An 8150-nucleotide genomic window follows, 5' to 3' on the forward strand; every position below is an offset into this window, starting at 1 on the left:
TCCAGCAATGTCAATTATATTATCCTAACTTTAATCTGAGGTATTATTTAATACTAAATGTTAAAAACTCTTGAATGGAGGATTGGTGGGGGGTGGGGGGAGGGTTGGGACTGACCGCGCGGTTGGAAGAGGGGGGGAAGGCAAGGTGGGGTACTTTGATTGACAGATAGTGTTGAAGAATATATTTTTTTTTTTATTAACTGTAGATATTTGTTTTAGCTCATAAAATTCATACAAATTATCCGGCCAGAATATAATTTACATTGCTGGAATTCTTATAATTTGGTGATCATTTTGAATATAAACAACATATTTTTTGCATTAAACATACAATTTTTAGATAAAATGTTTAATCTGAGTAAGTATGTTATCTTTTGTCCAAAATATATGACATTTATATTCAAAATATTCCTGGTCTTACAAGGAATCCAGCAATGTCAATTATATTTTCCTAACTTTAGTTTGAGGTTATCCCACACATCTCCTTGGGACGGTTGGTGGGGGGTGGGGGGGGGAGGGAGGGACCGACCGACCATCTGTTAGCCGGCTGTGTAGTGTGAGAGGGAGAGGGAGTTGAGTCCATTATTTGAATGGACATTAACTTGGCGACTGTATTTCTCTATTTCTCTTAAGTATTAATTGTGTGCATGTACCATCATAAAATTAAGATGTTATTTTTACTACAACATAGTTATTTGTCGTCAAAAAGTGGAGTTTGGGGGTCGGGCTGGGTTCTATTGGAATTAATCCCATATGTTCTGTTATTCACTTAACGTGGTTTTCACTTAACGCAGGACCCTCTGGGTTCAATTGACCGCGTTACGTGGGGTACCACTGTACATCAGAGAGTGACTTGGCTCTGCAAGGGATGACCCAGGTGGAGCTGAGGCACTCTCTTTTCCTTACTTAATGCTCTGGAACAAATAATTAAACACCCTACACGAGTTCCTGATCGACATGATCAACTTACTAACATTCTTGATCTTTGTTTTACCTCTGACCTATAACACTATTCAAACTCAATTTTTCCCCCTTAGGTCTTCTGATCACAATCTTATTTCTATTAAATGAAACTGGGCACAACCACCTCCCCCACCTCCCTAAAATCCAACTATCACACTATCGGAGGGCAAATTGGCAATCCTTGCAAGAATTCTTCTCCGACTTTCCTTGGGATGAATGTTGCGTTTCCACTCGGGACGCCTCGGTATGAGCTGACAGCATTGCTGGGGTTATACAGGGTGGTATGAGTGCATTTATCCCATCTTCTACGAAAATTTTCACTTTACAATCATGGTTTGATCGCTCCTGCTCTCTTGCTTGTAGGGAGAGAGATAGAGCATATCAAGTTTCGAAACCATCTTCTACTACCCACTCCTCTTTCATTACTTCTCCTATTACCCACCCCTCTTCCATTACTTCTAAGAATCGTTGCAAGGCTATTTTTCGTAGGGCCAAGCATAATTTTAGATAAAGAAGGACCGCTGTCCTGACTAACTCTTTTTCTAGTAAATCCTTCTGGTCTTTAACCAAAAACATCTGTAATAACTTCTGCACTCCTTCTTTTCCTCCTCTCTTCTGGCCTGATAACTCTATAGCCAACTCTCCCCCTGTTAAAGCCAATCTCTTTGGCACCTTATTCTCGTCTAACTCCACCTTAGACGATTACAGCTCTATCCCTCCTACTCCTGCTCCTCCTACTGAACCTATGCACTTTCCTATAATCTCCACTTGGAGGGTTGCTGGTGTGTCATCCAGGTTGGATGTGAGTAAGGAGCATTAACCGGACGGAATACCCTCTCGTGTTCTGAGGGAGTGTGCTGAAGCTCTGGCCCCTGTACTTGCTTGCCTCTTTCACCATTGCCTCAAAGCCCAAACTTTTCCTTCTTCTTGGAAGCATGCCTTGATTCAGCCCATCCTGAAGAAGGGTGACCATTCCACTTCCTCTAATTATAACCCCATTGCCCTAACGTCATCACTCTCTAAGATTTTCGAATCTATCTTAAACTCTCATTTTCTCCGTCACCTTGAACGCCATTCTCTTTTGTCGCATCATCAGTATGGCTTTCGTCAAGCGAGATCTACTGGTGATCAGCTGTCTCCTACTGCATCCATCTTTGGTCATCCTCTCTTAAGGATTATGGGGAAACTTTCTTCATGGCCCTCGACATCTCCAATGCATTTGACAGGGTATGGCACAAGTCTTTGCTTTCTAAACTTCCCTCTTATGGTTTCCCTCCCCCACTTTATTCTAAAATTTCTAGCTTCCTTGAGAACCGATCCATGGCAGTTTTGTCGAGGGATTGATCTCTCGCTCTTTCTCTACCAATAGTGGTGCCCCACAGGGTTCTGTTCTTTCACCTACTCTCTTCCTTCTTTTTATCAATGATTTACAGTAAAACCTCGATTAACCGACCACATATGGGGGGAAGGGGCCGACGGATAAGCGAAAAAGTAGGTTAATAGTACATAAAGTCTACGGAAATAAAACATACATTTTCAAAGAAACTTTCCCTAACCTACTTCATTTAAGTCCCTCTATTCATTTTTGTTCATTTGCCATTCATATTTCAATAGAATTTGCTTTAAAACATTAACCACTTTAGTAAATAAATATGAACCAGCACAGAAACCGTGAATAAAAAATGGAAAAGTCAAAGAACATATGTCATCACAAAAATTGTGACCAAGTCCCAGGTTGCTCATCTGACTTTCTGCCTCATTTACACACAATTGCAGGGTCTCAATTGTTTCTCTTACTATTGACAACACAACATACATACAGGTACATTGTTTCTCACTCTTGATTTTTTTTTTCAATTTTGCATTTCTTTATGGTTTTTATTACTACAGTCAATCCTCATATTAGGCGGTCCCGCATTCCGCGTTTCACCGTTAACGCGGTGCCTTGCCAGAACCTAACATGCTCACATTCCGCGGTCGTGAACCCCATTACGCGGAGAGCGGCTGGCAAGCCGCGCCATTTTTGGATCCAAACCTCCCGCCATCCGCCATGTTGTGTAAGAGGCGCGAAAATGGTGCGCACAAGGTCGCCCAGTCATCAAAACATTACCAGTTCTTCACCCGCCACCCACTACAGCCGGCCCAAGTCAGTGATAGTGATAATTATAGTGAGGATATGGACTTATATGAACTTTGGGGGTTTGACAAAGAGGCCCTGCAAGCCTCTGTGGTGGATAGTGATACAATTGATACAAGTGATACAGGTGAGGGCCAATAATCTGCCCTCTGCCTCGGAACCAACCGCCCATCCCCGTGTGCCCAGCCATCTTTTCTACTAATGTAAGTGTTAAAAAACCTAATATTATTGATATTTCTCTTAATTATTAATTGTGTGTGCATGCCATCATAAAGTTAAGATAATATTTTTACTACAACATAGTTGTGTGTCGTCAAAAAGTGGAGTTTGGGGATCGGCCCGGACTCCATTTCAATTAATCCCATATGTTATGTTATTCACTTTACGCGTTTCTCACTTTCCGCGGTACCCTCCGGGTTACATTAACCGCGTAATATGAGGATTGACTGTATTATTATTATTATTAGCATTAGCATTATTAATATTATTACATTATCGCTCCCCAGGCCCCGATGTGGGTCAGTGACCTGTGCCCAGGTGGGCTAATCCCCGTAAAAAAAAAAAAAAAATTAGGGGTTCGGGATTGATGATTCTACTCTTCACTCTTTTTCACATTTTCACCTTCCCCTTAATTCTCAAACTAGATCTGTTTCGAGAGCTGATATCATTACATCTACCAATAAGGATCTGTGCAGTGTTACGAGTGTCCACCATAAGTTTCTGTTCTGGGTATGAAATACATTGGTTCGGATGGTGTGTGGTTAGCTCGAGCAGTTTTGCTCATTACTGGCCCACACTGACTGGGCCATTGTTCACGTATTAAATTTCTTTTATTACATTATAACTTTGTGTATTTATTGTATTACGTTTGATTACATTATGTTTGTATATACCCGGTATATATATATACAGTGGGGTATGCTATAACGAACAGATCCTACTACGAATATTCCTATAACGAACAGTTTTACCTATAAAATTGAGAATGCTATAACGAACGAAACTCCTACAACGAACATAATTTAAATTTTTTTTTTTCTAATTTATTGTTTTATTATTACAAATATTAATTATATTCTTTATTTCAGGGGTTTAAATCCATATTTACGCACTTTTTACAATTTTTACAATTTTATATTATATTTTTCAGTGTTAAGTGGTTGTATTTGGGGGCCTGGAACGGATTAATCCTATAACAAACGAATGCTATAACGAACAAGGTTCTAGAACCAATTAGATTCGTTATAGCATACCCCACTGTATACAGCTCCTCCCCGAATTACGACCTACTCGACCTTCGTCCACCCGCACTTACGACCGCGCGGTTGGGACCAAAAAATTTATCTAATGACATGCATTTTCTATATCGAAACGTTTCCGTCCCGTACGAGAGCGTGGCTTGGGTCACCGTGTGGGTACAGCTCCCACGCAGTAAAGAGCTTAGTTGGTGTTTGGCTGTCGTATCCTATACTGATCTCCCAGTGTACTGACATTATTTTCGTATTTAATTGACTTTATAATGACTGGAAAGAGTAGAAGTGAGAGTGGTGATGGTATCCAGAAGAAAAGGAGACAGTCAATTACTTTGAGACGAAAATGAAGATAAAAATGCGGTATGAAAACGGGGTTTGACAAAGAGGCCCTGCAAGCCTCTGTGGTGGATAGTGATACAGGTGATACAAGTGATACAGGTGAGGGTCAATAATCTGCCCTCTGCCTCGGAACCAACCCCCCATCCCTGTGCCCAGCCATCTCTTCTATTAACGTAAGTACTAAAAAACCTAATATTATTGATATTTCTCTTAAATATTAATTGTGTGTGCATACCATCATAAAATTAAGATGTTATTTTTACTACAACATACGTATTGTGTAGGAAAAAGGGTAGTCTGGGGGGTGGGCCCAGTCTCTATTTCAATTAATCCCATATGTTATGTTATTTCGTTTACGCGTCTCTCGTTTTACGCGGACCTCCACGGGTTTAATTGACCACGTAAACCAAGACTATACTGTACAGTGGTCCCTCGGTTAACGAACACAATTCGTTCTAGATGGTCGTTCATTAACCGAAAATTTTGTTAACCGAAACCATTGTTTCAATGGGATTTTGGGTAATTGGTTCCAGCTCACCAAAAATTACATACAAAGTATAAATAAATGCAGTAAAGTACACTTTCTTTGAGGTGTGTATGTATAAGGCTCCTGGTTGATGGTGATGGGAATTAGAAGTGGGGGTGGAGGAGAAGGGAGAAGAGAAGGAAGTGGGGGTGGAAGAGAAATCACCCCATGCTTCATGCCGTCATTTCACCCATAAAATTTTAAGTTCACTAGGTGTAATTCAAGATGATTTTCTTTAAATCAACACTGCACTGCACTATATATTGTCAAACTGTAAAACAAATTTCAGAATGACCAACAATTGTACTGTAAAAATGTAAAAATAGTTTATGTTCAGGAGAGCCCCAAGCAAGATGTTAACTGACTCTCTCCACATGATGGAATCACCTATTTCTTACCTTACTGGCCTGATTGCTGACGTTGATTCTCACTTAACGGGGGGTATAGGCGGGCAGCTTCTAGTACATTCAGTCTTGCACATAGGACACTTTACTGATTTTGGAAGAACACCATGGGAACGAAAAAATGTGAGTTTCTTCGTTTTTTCCCAAAAACTCGCAATCAACTCCAAATAATTGAAGTTACACCCATTGCAGGTTTCCATGGTGGGAACTGATTTTGAATTTCGAAATATGAGACCAAAAATAATACTCGAATTTGATTGGGCCACAAATACCGCGAATTAAACCCAAAATCATTTTAATTGGTTTCAAAAACAAAAATGCTTTTGATTGGCCACGTGACGTGTATGGGAACGCATGCGCGTGATGATTTATGAAGGAGACGCGAGAGACACGCAGTGTTGGAGGAGAGGCAGACGATAATGGCAGGAGGTTAATGGAAGTAAATAGAAAAATTTTTGGAAAAGCTATCTCCGTTATTATACATTTCCGCCAGTAATGTAATTAATGAAAATTATCTTATAATTAGACGTCTTATTCGAATATGATAATAGATTAGTGGTAGGAATGAACGGTGTGTAAACGCAATAATACCTTTGTTTGGTTTGGTTGGTTAGGTCTGCTCTTTATACCCACAAGTGTTTAGCATTTATTATATATATATATATATATATATATATATATATATATATATATATATATATATATATATATATATATATATATATATATATATATATATATATATATATATATATATATATATATATATTTTTTTTTTTTTTTTTTTTTTTTTTTTTTTAAACATATTTCCACAAACTACAACAGTGTCCACTATAATATAACAATAAAAATCCGGCAATTTTTATAATTGTTTTCCAATAAATTTCGCTCGCGGGTTAGTCCAATAGAATTACCGGTTAGAAAAGTTAGGTTAGGTAAAGATTAGAAATGGTGGGTGGAGATTTATTGGTCTAATTTCTTAGGCGTTCCTCACTTGTGCGATTTTTTCTGAAAGAAACGTTTCCAAGAGGCTTCAAGGGTTGAAGGATGTATATATGAGGTAAAAATTGCCTAAAGTAAGTGCGTCTATGCGATTTGAAGATGTGCTATACCGAATAATAACCACGCTTGATAATAAAGTAAACAACAAAAACCTTTATAACTCACCCGCAGGAGGTTGTGATGTGTATTATAAAAGCTTTGCTTTCACTGTTGTCGCCCTTGGCAGGGTTGCCAGCTCGGATTTTCAAATGTCGCTAGGCTGGTACCTAAAAGTAGCTAAATGTCGCTAAATCTTCCATGGAAAGTCGCTAGCTATTATTCCCCCCCTTCAGTAATTTGATGCAAATTATATTTTCATAATGCCGACTATAATGGACGGAGTATAAATAAAATGCATTATGTAAAAATAAAAATATTTTTTTTAAAGTTTAATGTGCACACTTACCTATTATTCAATAGTAATTGCATCCCAGTCCTCTCCGTAGTCGTCGGCAGTGTGAACAACTGTAGAGCTGGAAGCATGTGAAGTGCTTGGTTCAGGTTCTCGTGCAGATATCTTGTAACTGTGTGCCTCCACAGTCCCTATCTTTCTTAAAATATCACTAGGAAGTTCATAACTTGCACAACAGGTGTTCTGTCTTTTTAACCCATACTTTATTGTAAGAATTGCCTTTAATGTCGATAGTTTCATTTTGTTGCGCAATTTTGATTTCACAAAGTTCATATTACTAAATGTGCGCTCTACATCTGCGTTTGAATGCGGAACAGATAAGGCAGCGAGTGCAATTTCAGCCAGATCATGGTAAGGGTTTTCACCTGTCGCATCTCTGTAATTTGCCACTTCTGACCACAATTTTAGGGTGTTAGATGTTTCTGTCCAGATTGTGTGATGCAGTTTTTTCCACTGGAAATCAATCTTGGTAAGGGTGCTGGAATCTTCTGTAAATAAGTGTGCCAAACCAAGTATATCTGATTTAATAGGCTTCAAGCATTCATCGGCACTCAGAAAAGAAATAGACTGCAGCACACGAATGTTGTCAGGTAAGTGTTGACGAAGTTGATTTGAGACCCGTTCAAATGTATTGTCCCTGTAACCCCGTTGCTCTATATTATGGCTCGAAATTAGGAAAACCGAGTTTTCATGGACAGTCCAAAAGTATCCAGAAAGTCGCTAGATTTCTGTGGATATCTCTAGATTTGCGACAAGTCGCTCTAAAATGTCGCTAGAAAAAAACAAAAAGCTCTAGATCTAGCTACAAAGTGGCCCTTGGCCATGTGCACCTGCCCGGATCCGCTGAGTGGCAGCAGTGTTACCAGAGTATTGATTGACTAGTTCTCCAAATTACCTTTGAAAAGTAGCAAGTTACACACTCGCTGATCTGGTACTACTGCAGCATGCGCTGCCGCCTGCCAACTCATCCCAGCTGATGGACAACAACAAATGGACAAGTCACTGCAGTACAGCATTATAATACCGATGACAACTTCTTGCACGTGAGGAGTAAAGGTTTTTGTTTGTTTATTAT

General features: G+C 39.3%; 1 protein-coding gene across 1 annotated transcript in view; it reads right to left on the reverse strand.

The window, feature by feature from the left end:
* The window catches only part of LOC121872943 (dehydrogenase/reductase SDR family member 7-like), a gene marked incomplete in the record, with an annotated part of 131071 nt that extends 124174 nt beyond the window's left edge, over nt 1–6897 (reverse strand). Inside the window, 1 exon segment of the mRNA XM_042376084.1 lies at nt 6790–6897.
* Nucleotides 6898–8150: the final 1253 nt, after the last annotated feature.

The sequence above is a fragment of the Homarus americanus genome, unplaced genomic scaffold, assembly GCF_018991925.1.
Source record: "Homarus americanus isolate GMGI-L3 unplaced genomic scaffold, GMGI_Hamer_2.0 scaffold11022, whole genome shotgun sequence".
NCBI lineage: Eukaryota > Metazoa > Arthropoda > Malacostraca > Decapoda > Nephropidae > Homarus > Homarus americanus.